Below are 24,586 nucleotides of genomic sequence, written 5' to 3'. Positions count from 1 at the left end.
CTGGCTTGTCTTTAAAAAATAGGGAAATTGGACAGCAGTGGACCCGTATTCCTGCTTGCTAACAATCAGCTGGAAAGAAGGGATTTCCTCTTAGATGAGGTGTGCAGCCTAGGGTTCCCCACCGGGCCTACCCAGCTCATTCCACTGTTCCCTGCCTGACCCATAGAAGTGTCTGAACTGGCAATTCTCGCATCCTCCCTGAGTGGTGGGCTGCTCTGCTGAGGAGGGAGGAGGGGGAGCTCTGGACCCCAGAATAGAAGGTTCTCCCAAAACTTATCCCAAAGAATCCAAAATATGGACTTATCAGGCAACCTGCATCCCTGCGTAGGGCTCTTGTGTTGATTTATAAGAGGCAAAATGAGAAGGAGTTATTTATATGATTTCCAGACATTTAGTCTCTTACACTGAACAATCTGGCTAACATGAGCTCTCAAGGAAGGCCTGGCTGAACCACTCATCACACATGTGACCATGCACATGTTTCTTCACCTCTCCATGCCTCAGTTTCTTCATCTGTAAAGTGGTGATAACAGTAGTTCCTACCTCGGAGGGTTAAAGTTGAGGATTAAAAAGTATTCATGGAAAGCACTCGCTGGCACGTAAGTAGTGATCAACAAGTGATTGCCAGCATAGGGATCCTGTGTTGTCATAAAAATTCTTGAACTTTGAGTTTTCAGAGCAGACTTCAAAGCCTGGCTCCTCTGCTCCTAGGGAGAACAACACAACTTCTCTGAGCCTGGGCTTTAGAACCTGTGGACACAGAATCCGTTGCCTGGGTTATTAAATGAGGATGGTGGTGGAAAATGAAACCTAGCATGTTCAAACCACCAAGTTCAAAGACTGGCACAAAATGGACATTTAAATTTCCATTAAATCTCTCTTGAGTCAACCCCACACATGCAGTTTGCAGTGTGTAAGCCAAAAATAGTCCCTGCTCTCTAGTACTTGCATCTCTTCACCTTCAAGATGCCTGAGGAAGTGCACCATGGAGAGGAGGTGGAGACTTTTGCCTTCCAGGCAGAAATTGCCCACCTCATGTCTTTTGTGATCAATACCTTCTACTCTAAGGAAATTTTCCTTCAGGAGTTGATCAGTGATGCTTCTGATGCCTTGGACAAGATATGCTATGAGAGTCTGACCGACCCTTCCAGGTTGAACAGTGGTAAAGAGCTGAAAATTGACATCATCCTCAACCCTCAGGAACTCACTTTGACTCTGGTAGACACAGGAATTGGCATGACCGAAGCTGATCTCGTAAATAATCTGGGAACCATTGCCAAGTCTTGTACAAAAGCATTTATGGAAGCTTTTCAGGCAGGGGCAGACATCTTCATGATTTGACGATTTGGTGTTGGCTTTTATTCTGCCTATTTGGTGGCAGACAAAGTAGTTGTGATCACAAAGCACAGCGATGATGGGCAGTATGCCTGGGAGCCTTCTGCTGAGGGTTCCTTCACTGTGTGAGCTGACCATGGTGAGCCCATTGGCCAGGGCACCAAAGTGATCCTTCACCTTAAAGAAGACCAGACAGAGCACTTAGAGGAGTGGCGGGTCAAAGAAGTGGTAAAGAAGCACTCACAGTTCATAGGTTATCCCATCACCCTTTATTTGGAGAAGGAACAAGAGAAAGAAATCAGGGATGATGAAGCAGAGGAAGAGAAAGGGGAGAAAGAAGAGGAAGATAAAGATGATGAGGAGAAACCCAAGATTGAAGATGTGGGCTCAGATGAGGAGGATGATAATGCTAAGGATAAGAAAAAGAAAACAAAGAAGATTAAGGAGAAATACATTGATCATGAAGAACTGAACAAGACCAAGCCTATTTGGACCAGGAACCCTGATGACGTCACCCAGGAGGAATATGGAGAGTTCTATAAGAGCCTTACCAATGACTGGGAAGACCACTTGGCAGTCAAGCACTTATCTGTAGAAGGTCAGTTGGAATTTGGGACATAGCTATTCATTCCCCTTTGGGCTCCCTTTGACCTCTTTGAGAACAAGAAGAACAATATCAAACTGTATGTCTTCCATGTGTTCATCAGGGACAGCTGTGATGAGTTGATACCAGAATATCTCAACTTCCGTGGTGTGGTTGACTCTGAGGACCTGCCCCTGAACATCTCCCAAGAAATGCTTCAGCAGAGCAAAATCTTGAAGGTCATTCGTAAAAACATTGTTAAGAAGTGCCTTGAGCTCTTCTCTGAGCTGGCAGAAGACAAGGAGAACTATAAGAAATTCTATGAGGCATTCTCTTAAAAACTTAAAGCTTGGGATCCATGAGGACTTGACTAATCGGCAACACCTCTCTGAGCTTCTGCGCTGTCACACCTGCCAGTCTGGAGATGAAATGACTTCTCTTTTGGAATATGTCTCTCACATAAAGGAGACCCAGAAGTCTCTCTGTTACATCACTAGTGAGGGCAAAGAGCAGGTTGCCAACTCTGCTTTTGTGGAGTGAGTATGCAAGCGGGGCTTTGAGGCAGTTTATATGATAGAGTTTATTGGTGAGGACTGTGTATAGCAGCTCAAGGAGTTTGATGGGAAGAGCTTGATCTCAGTTACCAAGGAGGGCCTGGAGCTACCTGAGAATGAAGAGGAGAAGAAGAAAATAGAAGAGAGCAAGGCTGCATGCTCATGAAAGAGATCTTGGATCAGAAGACTGAGAAGGTGACAGTCTCCAATAGGCTTGTGTCTTTACCCTGCTGCCTTGTGACTAGCTCCTACGGCTGGACAGCTAACATGGAGCATATCATGAGAGACCAGGCACTTTGTGATAACTCTACAAGGGGCTACATGATGGCCAGAAAGCACCTGGAGATCAACCCTGGCCACCCCATTGTGGAGACGCTATGGCAGAAGGCAGAGGCAGATAAGAATGACAAGGCTGTCAAGGACCTTGTACTGTTGCTGTTTGAAACTGCACTGCTCTCTTCTGGCTTCTCACTTGAGGATCCCCAGACCCACTCCAACCACATCTATCGCATGATCAAGCTAGGCCTAGGCATTGATGAAGATGAAGTGACAGCAGAAGAATCCAAGTGCTGCTGTTCCTGATGAGATTCCCGCCCCCCACCTTGAGGGTGATGAGGATGCCTCTTGCATGGAGGAAGCAGATTAGGAGTTTCTACCTGCAGACCTTCTATCCTCTGTGCAGTATCTTCATGTCTCCCCTAGCAGCCCTGAGTGGCCCTAGCTCACCTGGTTTTCCTCTGCTGTTTAGTGGTTTTTTCCTCTCCGGTCTTTGCCTAAGGCAGGTTACAAGGGTCTCAAGTCTTCCCTTATATTTGACATTGGATTGGGATATTGTTGTGTATTGTTTTTTATTTTGTTCTGAAATTAAAGTATGCAAAAATAAAAAAAAAAGTTTCCATTAAATCTCATCTCACTTTAAAGACAAGTTTCTTGGACCATTTTCCCTTGACTTCTACTTATACAGTTATTTGACTAAAACTTTTGGGTGACAGATAACCTAAACCAGTAGACAGGGTGCAGTGGAAATGGTTTTTGTTCCTGGTATGAGTAGTTTTGAATACATAACCACTCCCTTTGTTCTTTAAATCTTGTAAATGACCATTCTGGAATGTTCTGGATGGATGAGTCAGAGTCTAGCTGGATTAAACCAGGTCTACTCTGGCAGTCTCTGATAACACAAAATCTATGTATTTCAATTTGCTTTTGTTGTGTAATCAACCACGCCAAAATTTTATGGCTTAAAAGAACAGCATTTATTAAACTCAACTACTCTGCAGGTTGATAGTTTGGCCTGAGCCCACCTGGGCAGTTCTTCTGGTCTGGACCAGCCTCACCTGAACTTGACTGGACTCACTCATCCATCTGTGGCCAACTAGTGGGTTGAGTGGGGCTGGCTGGTGTTTCGGTGGCTTGGTCCAGGATGCCTGAGATGTTGGGGACCCCATCTCCACATGGTTTGCCATGTTAGCCTGGGCACACTCAGTGATGGCGATAGGGCTCAGAGCAGCAAGAGGGCAAGCTTTGATGCACGAGAACTTTTCAAGTGTCTGCATGTGTCACATTTGTTACTCCTATTGGCCAAAACAAGTCACATGGTCAAGTTTGGAGTCATGTAGGAGGGTTCTACCAAAAAGGGTTAACATAGGAGAGGGAGTTACAGTAGCCAGTTTTGCAGTAATCGACCCCACCATGACTGATGGCCAAGCTGCAAAACTGCTCCCTCACCTTGTATTGACCAGAAAACCCAGAAGGTGAGTGTTCCTCCCCAATATCCCATCTCCAGGTTCTCGGACTTGCTGGGAATTTGTTCTTTGGTGACTGCACAACCAGCCCTCCATTGGGGCTCATACTCTGCTCTCCTCAAACTTGGTCCACAGAGGTACCCATTCCACCCCTTCAGTCCTCCAGCCCATGCTTCCCTGCATGGCCGAACTTGGCCAGAGTCACTTAGGTAGTGGGCCCATATGGTTGTGAGTCTGTGTTGCTTAAATGCCAAAATCTGCCAAGGCCATATGCTGTCTGGGAAAAAGGCATTATTCACTGGAAACATCATTGCTGAGAACTGACAGAGGCAGCTGCTGGGGCCGGAACCTGTCACAGTCAGGACAAGTACTGGACCTGTGTACCTGCAGGCCCCAAGCAGCTGAACCAGCTGAACCAACAACAGATCTCCTAGTTCTCCTCACATTTCTGGATCTCACGTCCCCAGGTCACTAGCACAAAAGAGGACTAGTGTTCTGAGTCCCCAAGATCCTCTGAAGAGATTCACCAGGTTTACACCCCCAGGAATGTTGCCAGTATCTGGACAGTCTGAGGCCTGCCCGATCCTTCTAGAAACCCAATGGGAAGGCAACATGGGCAAATACTTCCAGTCTCTTTCTCCCAGGGCAAGACTCTCACCTGCACCTGAAGTGTGAGGGTGAATACCAAGGATAAGAAAGGGTGTCAGAGGTTGAGGTCACAGAAGCATGCCCAAGTGAGTCCCTCACAACAGCAGCCAGCATTGACAGAGCATTGGCTATGTACCAGGCACTGTGCTGAGCGTGTACCCTGCAAGATTGGTATTGTTGGTGTTCTTGTTTTAAAGAAGGAGAAACTGAGACACTAGAGATGCAGTCCCCGTGCTGGCTCAGCCAGGTGAGTGGAAGAAACAATGATCATGCCCATGTGTGGGGGTCCCCAACCTCTCTCCTCCCCTCTGTGGACACCGCTGGCATTACAGCCTGAGGTTTGCCTCCTCTCTCCACCCACCCCCTCCCCGGCCAGAGCTTCACCTCCTGTCTCCTCCTGCCACCTCAGTCTGTTGAAAAATTGTCTTCCATGAAACCGGTCCCTGGTACCTAAAAGGTTGGGGGACTGCTGCCCTAGTCTGTCTGTCTGACTTCAGGGCCTTTAATCATTGCACCTACTGCTGCCAGAGTTGGAAGAATGTGGTCATCAGAGGTTGGAGTGGGAGCAAGAAGGGCAAAGCGGAAAAGGGAGATGAGTGAATCCAGAAATGGTCGACTTGCGCCATGGTAGGATTGTCACGTGAATCAGATTCCTTTAAAGGGGATGGGACTCTGGAGCTTTTACCTGGGACAGTCTTCCAAAAGCACCGCATTTGGGTCCTGAGTACAGGGTCTCTTTGAGAGCACCTCACATCCTCTGCCTGAGTGTAACCTCTGGCCTCTGCGGATTTCCAAGATTTTACACTCTGTTGAAAGTTGGGGTGGGGAGGAGGGCAATATATAAGGATTGCACTCTCTCTTCCCTTCTCAAGTTCAGAATTGATCAAGTCAGACAGATGATGATCAGAATGTCAGCTCTATCATTGATGAAGGTGGCTTCCAAATGTAGTCAGAAGATCATGCTAATTGTCCTGCTGAGCTAAATTTACCCACCTGGTCACCAGCATAGCTGGGCAGCCATCAGCATCCCCCACAGTCTGCTCCTCAGCATGGCAGTGATGGTCCAGAGGAACAGAGACTACCTTTACTTGGGAATAGCTGCTTCTGGAAGGGTTCAGTGAGGGCGGCCAACCACGGCATGGCTGGTAACTTCTCCCAAACTTGCCAGCTAGTTAAGTCCACGTGAGGGGTGACTGAGGGTGGGGAGAGACCAACCAGGAGGGTTGGTTTAACTGAAGTCTTTTCATGTGGTTATAAGTAGACATGGAAATGGAGGTCCCTTCTAACATGCCTGGTTGACCAGGTGACTCAGTGTACAGGGGAGGAAGCATATCCCTTTATGCCAGGCTTGGGGTTTCTCACTTGGACAGAGAGGATCTGAAAACCCCAGAGAGTCCTAGGGTTGTGATATACCCTGAGGAGGGTTCAGGCCCGCATCAGCATGGATTTCATTTGAGACCCATTCCAAACCCAAAATGCCAGTCAATCAGATTTTCCTAAAGGGTGTCTATGAGGTAATGGCTTGCTCAACATTCCTTAGCATCTTATATGTGCCAGGTGCAGTGCTGGGCATGGTAAATATGAAGAGTAACAGGGCAGTGTTTGCCCTTAAGGAACTGCTGCCTAAACAAGGAAGACAGGGCCTTGGAATTAGTGCAATAAGAAAGCTATAAGCAAGATAGGCACAGAGAGGAGCAAAGACCGAATGTTGTCTTCTGTGAAAGAATAGCAAGGGCTTCTCAGAGGAGGTGATGCTACTGCTGGCTTCAGAAGCATGAGCAGGAGTTCACCCAGATGATGATGCTGGACCACCCACTTTGGGCAGAGCTGCAGAAACTGCACAAAGTGCTGGGGGACCTTAATACTTCTGCCATTTTGTAGCTAAGGACACATGAATGAAAGTAAAAGGCCACAAGTACCAGTCATGAAAGGTCAAGTGCATTGTTGAAGGTTATTTAGAATTTGTTGTATACATTATAATTTCTCAACTCTTCCATTCTTGTAGCCCCTTCATGATTTTTTTTACTTCAATTAGTAAGTGAAATTTTATCACTATGGTCAATGGAAAACTAGTATCTTTTGTCAAAGAAATAAATACAATAAAAACAAAAGGAAGCTATTCAATTCTAATTGGGCATAGTTGCCTACTGATGGCTTGGAGCCTAAGACCTGCGCTCTCTTTGTTAAAAAATGGAGAATAATGTGTTAGAGACACAATAACATCAAAATGAGACCTTGTCCTTGACTAAACAGGAGAAATTGGATAGGAATTAACCTTTCTGATCTATGAATCAGTGTTAGTTAATGCTGAGCCCAAGGACCACCCAAATCTCCCCCACCCTCTGGGAGACCCATAAGCCATGGTAAACCACTGAAGGATATTAAGCATCACCTGATATGAACAAAAGAAATAATAAATCATAAAGTGTGTTAAAAGTTGGTAAGTGATGCAGAGGAATAAAACAAGAAATGAGGATAAGGCATGCTGGGGGAGGGCATTGCAATTTTAAATATGTTGGTCAGGGATGTTTTCCTTGAGAAGGTGCATTCAAGTACAGACTTGAAGAAGAGGAGGGAGGCATGGAGATCTGAGGGAAGAGCTTTCCACCCAATAAGAATAGCTAGTGCAAAGGCCCAGCAGTAGGAATGTACCTGGCATGTCCGACTGCAAAATAGTGAGACTGGAGCAGTGCCGTGGAGGTGAGAAATGGTTGGAGATGAAGTCAGAAGTAAAGAGGAGGGTACAAATGATCTCCTGGCATTTGCCCAAAGCCCTATCTACATATTCCTGCAACAGTTTTAGGGGATAAAGTCAAAATTTAGTCAACCATTTTGCACTTCATTTTCACAAGATGAGCACCAGCCCTCACCAGCCAGTCCCAAGATGACCAAAGCAGGTGGTCTGGGCTGTAGATACACACTCAACATTAGTGCAATGTCATCACCAGCCTGGCATCTGTGTCTATCTAGATATCTCTGAACTCACTGAACTCATTCTTTGCTTTCTGAGCAAGTAACCAAATTGACTGATTATTTTGGAAGATTCCAAGAGAAGCCACCAAAACTTTCAGCAACTTATAGGCCACCTCAGGAGTGTCAGAGCCTAAAGCCCTGCAGGATGGGACTGTGGAGTCAGGAGCTGTCTTGTCCTTGAACTGTTACTGAGCTCCCAGAGGGAAGGGAGTTGAGCTCCTCTCTGGAGTGTGTTCTTGCCAGGCATCTGCATGTCCTGCGCCGTACCCTTGGGAGGATGATGGCAGGCGGTGGATGGTGTGGGGGTTGAGTGCCCTCTGCTGTGTTGGTAGCCCAGTTAGGAATCTGCCCCAGGGATGTGCCATGAGTTTTCATGGCTCTAGTGAGCTGGACCCATGTTACATGAGATTAACTGTGTCTAAGGTGTGGCAAGGGAAGGAGAGGCACTCAGAGCTAATGAGCTGAGTTTGCGGCAGCATTAATGAGGCTGCACACCCAGCAGGCATAGCTACACATCAGTCTGTCAGTTGGAGTGTAAATTAATCTGGAGGTAGCAACTCCACTGCTGAATTCTCCAACTATGCACTAGTCTGAAATCTTTTCCTCAGCTCCCACATTCGGTAAGGCAGTCACTTTTATCGTATGCCACCAAATCATGGGATTTTAAATGGCCAAGCACCCATGATAGGGCTTGGGGCCACTGGCCTGGGAGGGAGACCATGACTGCCAGCCATGTACTGGGTGGATCCAGGTGAGAGAGAACCAGGAACCTCCCACCTCACAAAGCTCCATACAGCCCTGAGCCCAGCTTCTGGGACTATCCAGGGACGTCCTGCCAATGCAAGTATTAGGGAGTAATCAAAGGATTGAGGGAAGGCTAAGTCTCCTGTCTTGATTTTCTTCTTGTCTAACAAAGGTGTGGGAAAAAGCTTTGATGTCAGAGAGAGTAGACCTCATCTATTAGTTTTGCCTACTCAGCATCCATTCCCCTCTCTCGCTGAGACCAGACTTTGATTTTCCTTTGGGGAAACTGCTCTGTGCCATGTGGTCCTAGTTGAGGGGTTATAAGACAACACCCTATCCACTAAGGTGGACACATGACCTAAGCTGGCCCATCAGGGAAGTCCTCCCTTTGGTCATTGTGATTTGTTCGGGGATGGCATGTGACTCAGAATGAGCCAATCAAAATATTCTTAAGATATGATGCATGGACTGTGATAGAAATAAGTTCCTGTTCCTATAGGATCTCAATCTTTGCTTTGCCAGGCACATCCAGAGAGTGGTCTGCAAAGTGAAGCTCTGAGAGGGGCTGTCAGGCCCTGCCTCTTGCAGTGCCTTTCCCTCTTCCTCTGTTTCCCTGTTTGCTCCAGTCACCAGCCTGTGTGTGCATCATTAGAGACAGCACCAGAATGCAGTCAAGCCACATCTCAATGGTAAGATCAAAGGAAACCATGCTGAGAGAAAGTAGAGCATGCAGGAAGCTGATGGGAGGAGAAACAAAGGTTTACCTAGGGACAGGGTGACTTCCATGGCAGAATTCTAACTTCTCACCAAAAAGAGGGCAGAAAGGTTTCTTTTGAGCTTGGGAAGCTGGAGAGGACACTTCATAGCATCTCAGAAACGTGCCAAAGTTCTTTGCCTAATTTAACAGTTTGTAAGAGCCTCAAGTTCTCAGCATTTAATTGGTGCTTAATAAACATCTAGTAGAAGGAGGAAGAGAGCAGAAGCACACAGGCTGTGAATCCAGTGGGTTGTAGCATCAGGGAACACATCTGAGTTGGTTCTTATCATGCTTTTTGTTACTACTGATTTTATGTAAAACCACTTGCCAAAATTTTATAATTGCGAAATTTCCCATGAAAATCTTTATTTCTGACTTAACTTAAAAAATAATAGCATATGTGAGATTTGCAAAGGGCATCCTGGGGATCAGTGAGGGAGGCAAACCTTGCTGCATTCAGATTCTCAGACCATAGCAACATTCCTGCTAACCATATGCTCCATTTGGGGCCAATTCAGATCACTTTATAGCGCTTGCAGAATGTTATAATCTGCAAACAGATGCCAGTTTCTGAGCATGCTTACCAATTGTGCTTCCTGCTCTGAGAGTCACAGATGAAAGGAAGAAAGAGGAAAGCTCAGTGCACATTTCCGGTGTAGGGTGTCAGGCGGGTGCTGGCCAGGACACCAGCCCACCAATGCCGAGGCTTCCACACTCTTTAAAAGCAAGCCAGATAATTGGAGAGGCCAGAGAAAACAAACAAAAAACTGGTCCAATGAGCAGGAATTAAAAGAATAGGAACAATTTTGCCAGGACAATAGAGTTCTAAAACAGAAGTGTTTGAAAAGCTGTTCCTTGGAGACCTGCTCATGAAAGGCCCACCCATGCTATAAAAGATGGATGGAATGTTCAAAGCGTCACAATCAGCACTATAAAAAAAAAAAAACAACGAAGTGAGCTGTCTTGGGAAGTCATTAGAGTGGCTGGAATAACCACCTAACTGTTTTGGGCAGGTGGGACAGGGGGAGTTCTATTTTTGTTTTGCTTTGCAGCTTGAAGATAAAATATTAGCTGATGGTTGAGCTGTATACTTCCTTCTGTTGCAGTTTGTAGTTAGCAATTAATCACACCTCTCCTCACTTCCTAGTTCCAAAAAATAAAAAGAACAGATGCAAGTGTAAATGAAAATATAATTTCTACTTATCCTCCTGGTCAAGGCCAAGAGCAGTCATCCTACAACTGACAACCATCTCTTACACCTGACTTTGGGGCTAGCCTGCAGGAAAACTTAGGGTGCCTGCCCAGCCAGCCACAGAGAGGATCGGGACTTGCTTCAGCCTCATTTGGGTCGAGTGGAGAAAAGCCAGAGGGGTGGTTTTCAGACCTGACTCTAGAAATCAGAACAGATGCTGCCCCAGTGCAATCAGGTGCCATTTCTAGGCAATGGGAGATGGAGGAGAGAGAAATACAGGGTCAAGAAAGAAGCAAGCCATACTTGAGCCAAATGTCACCATATAAATGTCAATTCTGACGTTTAACACAGAGTGCTTATGTCTCAGGCTGTTCTAAAGGCTTCTCGTGATCTGATTTATCTCACTGTATTGCCTTATTTAATCCTTGTACAAACCCTATGAAGTATTACTTGTATTGTCTCCATTTTATAGATAAAAGCCTCAAGGAACAAAGAAGTTAAGTAGCTTGCCTAGGAACACACTAGTAAGAGATTGAGCTGAGCTTCAAACCCAGGTTCATCTGACTCCAAACTGGAGCTCCTGCCAAGATACAAGGAACAGCAGAAGCTTCACTAATGATACTTTAACAAGAGGATGCAAGTTCAGGCAGAAATCTCTGTGGGCCTTTGGCACAGGACTTCATAATAGAAGGAACTTCACATCTTATCTTCTCCCTGGACCTGAGGGACAGAGCCCTGTGTCACCCCCATGTCAGGCTCTGGGTCAGACAGAGCCACTTCAAACCTCTGCCAGCTGGAGGACATTGGTTAACTTCCCTGAACTCAGTTTTTCCATCTGTAAAGTAGAAAAAAGCTATCTAGTGTCAGTTTTCTCCCCTGTGAAAAGTCAGGAAAAAGTCTGATCCCATCTAGACATCTGCCTTAATTCCTTTTTGCCAAATACATCACCAGCCCTAAACCATTGTAGTCTTCACTCACATGGCACACCACCATCACCCCAGTTTTTGTCTCTTTAACTTAAGGCTCCATGAGAGCTGGCTTGGAAGACAAAAGCCTACACCACCCTTGTCCTCCTAAGTCACCAATTCAGGACAGTCCCCCAGAGCCAACTCAATCCAGAGATGCTCCTCTACTGGGGAGAAAGAGGGGACCCTTCCTTAGAGGAACAGCACATACCTCACCTTGGTGTGTCAGGAAGAAATGAGGACTTGGGCACAAGACTAAGTGAAATGTCTGGCACATGGTGGCCGGGTAAAACCCCTCTGGTCCTTGGTTGCCAAAGGCTGGGAGTCAAAAGTTTTGATGGACTATCTCTGGCCCAGCCTGCCGTCCTCAAGGGTCAGGTCATCAGAAAGCAGTCTTACTCTTGTGGCTTGTGTGGGTGCCCAGGCTCCCTCTTACCCCAAGACTAAGACTCAAGTGTGCATCACTTATAGGAGAGCAGTTAACACACAGATTATCTTCTAAAACAAAAGAGCCCTGGAGGCTCATTTGCTTTGTCCTCAGAAACCTTTCTAGGCTGCCATGGATCCCACTTTATAGCTTGAGATAGCTGCTCAATTAAACCCAAAACAGCCTGTTTATGAATATGAAATGCTAAGCTTCCCAGCAAAACATAGCCAAGTAACAGATGCTTTACAGCAATAAACAAACTGAAATACAGCTTTTCTTTTCTCTTTCTGATACCAATAGGCAGAAAAACTTTCTTGTAATGTACAACTTGGGGGAGGGGCGCTGAAAGGTAAGGGTGTGTTTGCATTACTCCCTTGGACACACAACTTGGATGACCCATTGTTGGAGTTCCACGTTCGGCCCAAACCCTGGTGAAGGGATTCCTCATATGAGGCCCAGGACTACCTCCAGCCTTGTGCAAAAGAGAGAGAGGTGCCAATCCTAGTAATCCCAGCTGTGTGGAAGACAGCTTGGTAAACCAGTTAGAGACAGGATTTCACCCCATATCTCCCTTGGCTGGGCATCCTTGGTAGGAAACGGCTTGCACAAACTTTCAATAGTGGGCTCACAAAGTGACCTCTATTTTACAGATTTCAAAAACATGAAACAAACTCAAGAACCTGAGGAGACATTTGCTTTACTCTTCTCTGGTTTATAGCTCACATAAAGGTTGATTCCACTTTTGAATTATGAGCTATAAACTTTATTCGAGTCCCTAGCATTTCTGAGCAAATTTCTTGTGCCCACCTTGTGACCTCCCTGCCCATTCCGTGGTCATTTCAAACCTTTTGTCCTGCTCTGGATCTTATGCCTGACACTTTCCAGCCTTTCAATGGCTGACCTTGCTCCCTCAACATCTGTGGTTCACATGCAGGAAGCTGGGCTCACACTGCATATGTGTTTTATTTAATCCCCACAGAAGCCCTGTAAGAAATTGTATTAGTCAGGGTTCTCAAGAGAAGCAGAACCAGTAGGATATAGGAGAGATGCATAAAAAAGGATATTTCCTATAGTAATTGGCTTGTGCAGTTGCAGAGGCCATGAAGTCACTCAGTCTGCTGTCTGTAAGCTGGTGGAATTCAGTCCACAGCTGGGCTTGAAAACCAGAGGAAACAATGATACAAGTTCCAGGACCCTTGATATCAGGTGGCAGGAAAAGGTAGACATTTCCAGCTCAAGAAGAGAGAGTGAATTTGCCCTTCATTTGCTTTTTTGTTCCATTGGGGCCCTCAGTGGAGTGGATGATGCCCAGTCAAGGTGGTGAGAGGGTTTTCTTTACTCAGTCCACAAAATCAACCTTCACAGACACACCCAGAAATAATGTTTTACCAACTACCTGGGCATCCCTTTGCCTGCTCATGTTAACTCATAAAATTATCCATTGCAGAAATATGTTACTTTCTCCATTGTATACATGTAGAAACTGAGTGGAAGTGACCTGCTCAGTGTGCCCATTGGATCCCCACTCAGGCCTGAGTGTTTCACTGCTCTGCCAGTCTTCTTTGTGGGTTATGTTTTACATACACAACAGGTTTTTACCACAACTAGGAGGTGGGATAAGACCTGAGATTTGGAATTTCTTATAACCCTTTTTTTTCTGAGAAATAATGAAATTTTGACAAAAATTTCTTTTTTAAAAACATTATTATTACACTTATTGAGGTGATATTAGTCATAAAACAATATAGGTTTCAAGTATACAATTCTATGATACAATACATTATCTGTACATTGCATTGTGTGTTCACCACCCAAAGTCAAGTCTTCTCCCATCACCACAAATTTGACCCCTTTTATCTTTACTAGCCCCATCACCCCCATTCCCTCTGGTAACCACCATACTGTTGTCTGTGTCTGTGAAATTGGTTTGTTTCTTTGCCTTGTTTGTTCATTTGTTGCCTTCAGTTTTATATCCCACATAAGAGTGAAATCATATGGTTCTTGACTTTTTCTGTTTGACTTAACTTTGCTTAGCATGATATTCTCAAGATCCATCCATTGTGTTGCAAATGGAAATATTTCATCTTTTTTCTTATGATGGAATAGTATTCCATATATAGCTACCAGAAAAATTTGAAAACATTTATTCATAAAGATATACGTAACCCTATTTTCAGTGCAGCATTATTCACAAAGACCAAGATATGGGAAAAAAATGAAGTGTCCTCGATAAATTATTAGATAAAGAAGATGTGGTACAAGAATATTTCTTTAAAAAATCAAGATGGCAGAGGAGTGAATGGAAGTCACACTGACCTCCTCCCAGGACCAATCTGGAATTACAACTAAATTGTGGAGAAATCACCTGGAACAAACAACTGAACAATAGTGAGAGAGGAGCCTTATAACCACGGAGACAGAAGAATCAGCTTTACCACAACCTAATTGCCACTTACCCTGGTCTCCGACAAAGGCAGGGGCAGAGTGGGCTAGAGACACCTGAGGAGAGACTGGGGAAGGAGGCTTTGGGAAGAGAACTGAGAGAGTAGCCAGCGGGATCCCAGTGCTGGCTCATCCCCCATATGGCAGCAGCCATCTTGCGCAGGTAGACCACTCCCCCTGAGCGGCAGCAGTGTGAGAGGACACAATAGCCCCTCCCCCAGGAGGGACTGTACCCTGGCCTGATGCTGCTAAAATCTGACTGCTGAGTACAGAATGGCAGTCACAGATAGTAGATCCCAGGGTAAAGGGGGCGCAGAGTGGTCTAGAGACACTTGAGAGACTGGAGATGGAGGCTTTTGGGAGAGAACAGAGAGAATAGCCAAGGGGATCCTGATGCTGACTCCACCCTGATATGGCAGCAGCCATCTGGCTCAGGCAGACCACTCCCCTGAGCGGCAACAGTGTGAGAGGACCCAATAACCCCACCCCCATGAAGGATTCTGCCCCACCCTGTGGTGCCTAAACCTGACTGCAGAGTGCAGAGTGACTAGATTAACAACTGAAGGAAACAGTAGTTTCCTGGAAGTCTCAAACAGACTGCCTATGGTCAGGCAGGGTCAACATCTGACACCATCAGAGGCAGATCCAGAAAGAAAAGACAGCAGTCTCCTACTATAGAAGTTCATACCACAAAGTCAGGAAATCAAGACAGACCAATTTAAGAAGCAGAAGCAAAAAGAAAGAGTCTCGCAAATAATCAGAAGACAAAGTAACACCCCCAATCGAAGGGAAAAGAGGAATCCCCAGAAAGAGAACTAAATGAAAGAGAGGCAAATAAACTATCATATATTGAGTTCCAAACAGTGGTTCTAAGGAAGCTCAATGAGCTCAGTGAGCTCAGAGAGAATTACAAAAAAACTACAAAGGAAACTACAAGGAACTTACTGCAAACTATATCAGCATGAAAAAGGACAAACTATCATCAAGATGCAGGAGGAAATGAAGAATACAATTTCTGAATTGAAGAACACAGTAGAAGGAATCCAAAGCTGGCTAGATGAAGCAGAGGAACGAATCAGTGAGCTGGAGGACATGGTAGAAAAAAAGCTCCCAGAAAGAGCAAGAAAATGAAAAAAGACTCAAAAAGAATGAAGAGGCATTTAGAGAAGTGCAGGACAGCCTGAAACGTAATAATGTCCATGTAATAGTGATACTAGAAGAAGAGGAGGAGAAAGGGATAGAGAACCCGTTTGAAAAAGTCATGATGGAAAACTTCCCTAACTTGAGGAGAGAAAAGGTCACACAAGTCCAGGAAGCACAAAGGGTCCCATTCTAGAGGAACCCAATGAGGCCCACTCCAAGACACATCATCATAAAATAGCAAATATCAAAGACAAGGAGAGAGTCCTAAAAGCAGCAAGAGAGAAAGAGGTAGTAACATACAACGAAGCCCCGGGACAGCTAGCGGCTGACTTCTCAACAGAAACACTACAAGCCAGAAGGGAATGGCAAGAAATATTCCAAGTCATGAAAAGCAAAGGCTTGCAACCAAGACTGCTCTACCCAGCATGACTCAATTAAAATGGAAAGTGAATAAGGAGGTTCCCAGTACAAGAAGTCTGAAAGAATACACCTCCACTACTTTAAATGACTTTTTGGTATTCTTTATCCATATTTTGAGTAAATGTTTGTAGAATTTTTCCCCTAAAAATAAAAAACAAAAAAACTATTAACCCTTTTTTAGATATGCTGCAAATACTTTCCTATTCTGTTCATTGTCCTTTAGCTTTTTTTATGTATATATTACTGTATAGCCTTAAGTGTTTAATATAGTCTTAAATATTAAATTAGTCATATTGTCAATATTTTACTTTATAGCTTCTGAGTTTGAATATTTGACTTCAGGGTGAGAAAAATATTAGTTTGTATTTTCTCCTAAAACTCCTTACATTTTACATATTGATTTTTTAACTCACCTGAATATTTTTTGTATACTGTATGAAATAGGGCTCCCTATTTGTTTTATTTCAAGTAATAGTGGCCCATGCACCTTATTTGTTAAATTAGCCTTATTTCCCCCATTGATTTTAAATCTCCATTTAATCATATATTACATTGTTAGATATATCCATTTGTTTCTAGAATGCTCATTTTATTTCATTGATATACTTTATTATTTCTGTGCTGGTGTCATGTTTTAATTGCTAAGACTTTATAATGGATTCAAATTTTTTAATATTTTGTAATGGACCTTGACATTTAAAAAAGATAAAATCAATCTGCATTTAAAAAAAAGAAAGAAAGAATTCCTGTCTTTTGTGACAACATGGATAAAACTGGAGAATATTATGCTAAGTGAAATAAGCCAGTCGGTGAAAGACAAATACCATATGATCTCACTGATAAGTGGAATATATTCAACAAAATAAACTAACAAACAAAATAAACCACAGGCATGGAAACATGGAGCAGACTGAAAGCGACCAGAGGGGATGGGGAAAGAGGACAATGGTGGAAAGAAGGGGAAGGGACTGGACAAAGAACATGTATGAATGACTCATGGACATGGACAACAGTGTGGGAATTGACTCTGGGAGCAGGGTGGCGGAGGGTGGGATGGGTGGAGTAAGGCAAAGAGGGGAAAATTGAGACAACTGTAATAGAATAAACATGATTTTTTAAAAAGTAAAAAATAAAATATAAATTTTAAATAAAATAAAATTTAAAAAAGAACATTTCTTTAAAAATAAAAATGAAACAGACTAAAGAGCTGCCTTTGGAGCAATGACTGTTCTTAGGTTTGATTTCAAGAAAAAGCAGTTCAATAGTGTCTACTGTCTTCCATGCCACAATTCTTGGTATAATAAGTCAACATCCACATCTCCTCCATTACAATCTTGTATAATCAGAAAGAAAAGAGCTCTGACATCTATTTTTTTCAGTGTCTTTGATAATCAGAAGGCTACTTTTCTAATACGTGCATAGAGTTAAATAATAATTAATTACATTTATATGACAGTCCACCTCTTGAAAAAATGTTGACATGAGAGATCCTATTACATAATCACAGTAATAACCTGACTTGGGGTTCTTTTTTAAAAGTATACTTTATTGATTATGTTATGACAGTTGTCCCAATTTTTCCCCCTTTGCCCCCCCTTCCCCTGGAACCCCCTTCCCTCCAGCAATGCCCCCTGCTTAGTTCATGTCCATGGGTCGTGCATGTAAGTTATTTGCCTTCTCCATTTCCTGTACTATTTTTAACATCCCTCTGTTTTGTACTTACCAATTATACATCTTAATCCCTGCACCTTTTCTCCTATTCTCCCCCTTCCTCCCAGCTGATAACTCTCCATGTGATCTCCATTCCTATGATTCTGTTCCTATTCCGGTTGTTTTGTTTGTTTTTAGATTCAGTTGTTGATAGTTGTGAATTTGTTGCCTTTTTAATATTCATAGTTTTGATCTTCTTTTCTTAAATAAGTCCCTTTAACATTTCATGTAATAATGGCTCGGTGATGACGAACTCCTTTAGCTTTACCTTGTCTGGGAAGCACTTTATCTGCCCTTCGATTCTAAATGAAAGCTTTGTTGAATAGAGTAGTCTAAGTTGTAGGTCCTTGCTTTTCATCACTTTGAATACTTCTTGTCAGTCCTCCCTTCTTGCCTGCAAAGTTTCTTTTGAGAAATCAGCCGACAGTCTTATGGGAACTCCTTTGTAGATAGCTCTCTGCTTTTTTCTTGCTGCCTTTAAGATTTTCTTTTTATCTTTAACCTTTGGCATTTTAATTATGATGTGTCTTGGTGTGTTCTTCTTTGGGTCCAACTTGTTTGGGACTCTCTCTGTTTCCTGGACCTGTACGTCTGGAGTTTATTCTTTCTGTTCTGGTTGAATGTTTATTTCTTCCTTATGTTCCAAATTGTTGATTTGAATCCCAGCTTCCTTGCCTTCACTCTTGGTTCCCTGGATATTTTCTTTTATTTCACTTAGTGTATCCTTCAGTTCTTCCTTTATGTTGTTGCTGTAATCAGTGAGTTCTTTGAGCATCCTGATTACCAGTGTTCTGAACTCTGCATCTGATAGGTCAGCTATCTCCATTTCATTTTTCTTTTTCTGAGGTTTTGTTCTGTTCTTTCATTTGGGCCATATTTCTTTGTCTCCTCAATTTGGCAGCCTCCCTGTATTTGTTTCTGTGTATTAGGTAGAGCTGCCTTAATTCCCTGTGTTAGTAGCGTAGCCTATTGCAGAAAAGGCACCCATCTGGATGACTGTGGTTCTTTAAATTCTTGGTTGTTGGACTTCCATACAGCTTGCTTTTCTGATGCTTCTGGGTGTTATTTGTTTTAAGATTTAGTTCTAATTCTTTTTGTGGTTGCATGAGGAAGCAAATTGTGTCTACCTATACCTCCATCTTGACTGGAAGTCCCAACTTAAGGTTTTCTAAAGGAGTTTTATTGCAGGAGCATTGCTGTATTTTTTTTTAAAACCATTGAAATGTTTTGACCATAATAGAATCATACTTTAAACAGTTTTCCATATATTTTCCTTTTGAGGGTATTTAATTATAAGCCTAACACAGATAACAATGTGAATATTCTTTGCAACTCCTTTTCTCTGGTTGTTACAGGGTTCAGCCACATACATCGTTCTGCAATAAATGACCCCTCCACTACGTTCCTGTGAGAAGGTATTATCCTCCTCCTTTTGGATTTTCTGATGAAAAAACACATCTGTATTTGTTTTGTTAACAATTTTTTGAGCCCTTGCAAAGTACATTTAACTCTCATCCTCAACCTCAACCCTAATTATTGCAATAATCCTGTGAAATAGACACCATAATCAGTTCCATTTAACAGATGAGAAAACTAGGCTTTGGAAGGTTAAATAACCTACCTGTAACTTCTCAGATAACAGGAGATCCATTAATTAGAAGCCAGGTCAGGCTGACTCTGGAGTTTGTGGGTGGAATCACTAAGTTACTCTGCTTTCCTAATTTTAAAGAGCTATCAAACTGACCCACTGCCTGAGAAAAGCCTTCCAGCAGGTTAAGTCAAAGTGAGACTTTCCTGTTCCACTCCCCAGGAGCCCAGCTTCCTACTGGAGGCTCCAGTGGGTAGAAGAAATCACCTGTGTTTAACAGAAAAGGGTCAGGGTTTGCTGACATGTTTAGTTAATCCACATAGATTTTTCCGATGAGGCTTCTGGTTAATCAGCTGTGGAATTTTAAAAAACACAGATGTGCTATGGTAAAATGCATTTTACTTCCCAAGCCCTGGGGGAAAGCACTGAGCATGTTCTGCAGCTGCATGTACTTACGTATCTTGACTGAATGTTCAACAGTGTGTTTTACGAGACTCGGGTATTGTAGCTTTGTGTCAACACAGGTTAATTGCATTCTGCCCTGGTCCTCCCTACAGTCTCAGGCAGGTACAAGCTCAGTTATCACAGCTACAGCTCACAAGTGCCTGCTGTGCACCAGCTAGCATACTGGGAAATTTCCACACATCTCCAGTGCTTCCCACAAGCCTGCGAAGTTTTATTTTACCCACTGGAATGTGGAAACTGGGGCTCAGAGAGAGGTTAGTGACTTTCTCAAAGCTACACTGGGTGACAAAACAGGGGTTCAAACTTAGACATACCTGGCTCCAAAACTTGTATTTTTCCCCCTCTTTTGCACTCCCATGTAAAAAAAAAAAATGCACTTGACAAAAGAAGTCCAAGGATACAAAAATACCATGTAGTGGAAAACAAATTTCCTTGCAGCCCATCTCACGGTTTCCCTTCCCCAGACCCAGGTCCTATGTGTCTCTCACTTATTTCTTCTTTGAAGTTGTTTTTATAAGTTGTTTGGCTGAAATGGACTGCAACTCTGTACTGAGGTTTCCTATTTAGAATTTATAAATTTTTTAGAAGTAAAGTGGGGAAGGTTTTGTAGAATTATCACCAAGCCCAGGCTATTCTACACATCTTTCAGGAAAAGTCACTATGCATAGCAGGTCACACATTTTTATATACTTGTACAGGGTGAGCAAAGTAGGTTTATAGTTTGTTTGGAAAATAATGCAATAAATAATAAATAATACAAGAATATACTTGGTGTTTTGTGTATTCACAACTGTAAACCAACTTTTGCCCACGCTGTGTGGTAGGGAGAGTGAGAAGAATCTAGAATATAATGGGGTAACTGTGTCCTTCCTTGTGATACCCAGGCACAGACACACTTGCACACATGAAGACCAGTTATCATGTGTACATAGTATTTGCTGCTGACAATTTAATACCAGTGTTTTCCCCGGCCTTAAGCATTCGATAAAATGTTTTTTTTTATTATCACAGGATTAGCATTTCACTAAATGCATCAACCATCATGTAATCTATATACTATTGTATACATTTAGGTTGTTTCTGTTAGTTCATTACTCTAAATAAATAATACTGTGTTGATCATCTTTTTATACTATATATCTTTCTGTAAACATCAACACTTCAACGAGATGAATTCTAAAGAGTACCTTCCATAAAAGGTAAACTTAATTTGTATGAGAGTGACTATCTGTGTGATGAAAACATGAAACAACTTGGTTTCATGACAGGTCAAAATGTTATCTTTCTTGGATTTAATTTGTATTTCTTTGTAATCTAGTGAATGTGGATATGTTGCCAATTTTATATCTTCTTTCAAGAATTATGTCTTCAGTTTTCTCTTTTTGCTGGGGGGGCAGTGAAAATGGCTCCTTTTTATTTTATGGGTTTTTTGTTATTTTAACTTATAATTCATGTTTATTCTATTACGATTGTCTCTATTTTTCCCCCTTTATCCCCCTCCACCCATCCCACCCCAACCCCCCACTCCCACAGTCAATTCCCACTCTGTTGTCCATGTTCCACTGTCATTCATACATGTTCTTTGTCTAGTCCTTTCTCCTTCTTTCCACTATTGTCCTCTTTCAACATCCCCTCTGGTCAATTTCAGTCTGGTCCATGATTCCATGCCTGTGGTTTATTTTGTTCATTAGTTTATTTTGTTGAATAGAGTCCACTTATAGGTGAGATCATGTGGTATTTGTCTTTCATCTACTGGTTTATTTCACTTAGCTTAATATTCCCCAGTTCCATCCATGTTGTCGCAAAAGGTAGGAGTTCCATCTCTCTCTTTTTCTTTTTCTTTCTTTCTTTCTTAAATGCAGATTAATTTTATTTTTTAAATGTCAAAGTTAATTATAAAATATTAAAAATTTTAAAACCATTATAAAATCTCAGCAATTAAACCAACATGACACCAGCACAGAAATAATAAAATTGATCTTAAGTTGATATTTCAAATCAATGGGTAAAATAAGGTTTATTCAGCAAATAAGGTACATGGACAACTATCACTTGAAATAAAGCAAATATAGGGCCCTATTTCACACATTATACAAGAAATATCAGGTGAGTTAAAAATGAATATGTAGAATCTAAGGAGTTGTTGGAGAAAATACAAAATTATATTTTTCTTATCCTGAAATAACATATTTAAACCCAGAAGCTGTAAAGCAAAATATTGACAATATGACTATATTAAACATTTAAGACTGTACAGTAATATATGCATAAAAAAATTAAAGGACAAGTAATAGAATAGGAAAGTATTTGCAACACATCTAAAATAAGGTTAATGTCTTTTTTATTTTTAGGAAAAAATTTTGCAAACAGTTAATCAAAAAACGATAAAGAATACCAAAAAGTCATTGAAAGCTTTTTAAAAATAATAGAAATAGGTGAGAAATATACAAAAACAGTTTTAGGTTCAACAAATAATAAAGGAATAATTAAAATAACATCATTGTCACAATCAGATTACTAAGTATTAAAAAATATTGGTAATATCAAGTATTGGCAACTCTGAAAGGAACTGGGTATTCATAGACTCTTTTTCTTCATTTTCTTAAAGCAGTCCCTTTAGTATATTTTGCAGTGCTGGTTTGGTGGAGGTGTAGTCTTTTAGCTTTCTTTTGTCTGGGAAATTCCTTATTTCACCTTCCATTTTTGTTGAGAGCCTTGCTGAGTAGAGCAGTCTTGGTTGCAGGCCTTTGCTTTTCATTACTTGGAATATTTCTTGCCGTCCCCTTCTGGCTTGCAGTGTTTCTGTTGAGAAGTCAGATGCTAGCCATATTGGGGCTGCCTTATATGTTACTACCTCTTTCTCCCTTGCTGCCTTTAGGATTCTCTCCTTGTCTTTGATATTTGCCATTATAATGATGATGTGTCTTGGAGTGGGCCTCATTGGGTTCCTCTAGAATGGTACCCTCTGTGCTTCCTGGACATGCGTGGCTTTTTCTCTCTTCAAATTAGGAAAATTTCCCATCATTATTTTTTCAAACAGGTTCTCTATCCCTTTCTCCTCCTCTTCCCCTTCTGGTATCCCTATTATATGGATATTATTACGTTTCAGGTTGTCCTGCACTTCTCTACATGCCTCTTCATTCTTCTTGAGTCTTTTTTCATTTTCTTGCTCTTTCTGGGAGCTTTTTTCTACCATGTCCTCCAGCTCACTGATTCGTTCCTCTGCTTCATCTAGCCAGCTTTGGATTCCTTCTACTGTGTTCTTCAATTCAGAAATTGTATTCTTCATTTCCTCTTGCATCTTGATGATAGTTTCTATGTCCTTTTTCATGCTGATATAGTTTGCAGTGAGTTCCTCATAGTTTCCCCATAGTTTTTTGTTATTCTGTCTGAGCTCACTGAGCTCATTAAACTTCCTTAGAACCATTGTTTGGAACTCAGTATCTGATAGTTTACTTGCCTCTCTTTCATTTAGTTCTCTTTCTGGGGATTCCTCCTTTCCCTTTGGGTGAGGCATAGTTCTTTGTCTTCTGATTATTTGCGAGACTCTTCCTTTTTGCTTCTGCTTCTTAAATTGGTCTGTCTTGATTTCCTGACTTTGTTGTGTGAACCTCTATGGTTGGAGACTGCTGATTTTACTTTCTGGATCTGCCTCTGATGACGTCAGATCTCGTCCCTGTCTGACCTTAGGCAGTCTGTTCGAGACTTCCAGGGATCTACTGTCTGTGGCCGTCTCCTTCAGCAGTTAAAATCTATTCACTCTGCACTCATCAGGCCACCTTAGACGGTTCAGGGTGGGGCGGAGTCCCTCCTGGGGGTGGGGTTATTGGGTCCTCTCTTGCTTCAACCTTATGAGGGAGGAGTCCGCACTGGGATCCCGCCAGCTGATCGCTCCTTTCTCTCCCCAAAGCCTCCTTCCTCATTCTCTCCTCAGGTATCTAGCCCTCCCTGCCCTTGCCTTTGCCAGAGACCAGGGTAAGTGGATGCAAATAAAAATTTGGCGTTGGCCCTTTAAAAGGCTTTTTGCATCTCCAGCCACCTGTCTCTGGCAGAGAGCAACCCTGCCACTTTTCACAGCTGGCTATTTTCTGTGTACTCTTCGGACTCTGGTGCTGTGGGCTAGAGATCCCCACTTTTGGTTTAGACCCTACTCTTCTCAGGGGGATCCAACTGGCCATTTCAGTATCCTTCTGGTGCTGCCGCTGGTGGGCACCCCACATGCTTTCTCGAGTCTCTCCCGCCCTACTTACCGGTTAGATTGTGCTAAAGCTGATTCTTATGTCTCTGAGGTTACAAGGCTCCTCTCTCACTGCTGTTCAAGTGTTTGTTCCAGGTGATTTCTCCACAAGTTAGTTGTTATTCCAAATTGTTCCTGGGAGGAGGTCAGTGTGATTCCACTCACTCCACCATCTTGGGTTTTTTTTCTGTCTTCAGTTTTCTATTGCAGTGTTTTTCTTATTGATTTATAAAAACTGTACTTATTAAAGATATTAAGTGGTTGTGCATTATATATGGAACACAGGTTTTGGGGTTATTTTGTTTTGTTTTTGCTTTTTATTTCCCCTTGTGATTTTTTATCTTCCCAAATTTTCAACTATTATGTAGTCACATGTAAAAGCCTTTCTTCCTCTGGTGTCGTGGTTATAAAACCTTCCCAATTCTCAAGAATATACACATATTTACCCACATTTTAATCTTTTATTCCATTGTGTTCTTAACATTGAAAGAAATTCTTTCATCTTCAGTAAATACCTTTGGAGGTGTGAATAAGGAAACCTGACTCCATTTTTTTCCCAGCTGATTTGCTGATTATCCCAATAATCCATGATTTCCCAGTTGATTGAAATGTCATCTTTATCATGTATTTTGTTGATAGTTGTACTTATTTCTGGTTTCAC

The 24,586-nt window shown here is 42.4% G+C and overlaps 1 protein-coding gene and 1 pseudogene across 1 annotated transcript in view; both read left to right on the top strand.

The window, feature by feature from the left end:
- Window positions 1-24,586, top strand: part of HS3ST2 (heparan sulfate-glucosamine 3-sulfotransferase 2) — a 123,651-nt gene that overhangs the window by 61,294 nt on the left and 37,771 nt on the right. The window lies entirely within an intron of this gene.
- On the top strand, window positions 967-3,118 carry LOC129076800 (heat shock protein HSP 90-beta-like; annotated as a pseudogene).

The sequence above is a fragment of the Pteronotus mesoamericanus genome, unplaced genomic scaffold (assembly GCF_021234165.1).
Source record: "Pteronotus mesoamericanus isolate MK-2021 breed Mesoamerican mustached bat unplaced genomic scaffold, CSHL_Meso_final contig_64, whole genome shotgun sequence".
In the NCBI taxonomy this organism is placed as follows: Eukaryota; Metazoa; Chordata; class Mammalia; order Chiroptera; family Mormoopidae; genus Pteronotus; species Pteronotus mesoamericanus.
Note: the sequence above shows the minus strand (reverse complement) of the source record. Positions and strands in the feature narration are given on the sequence as shown.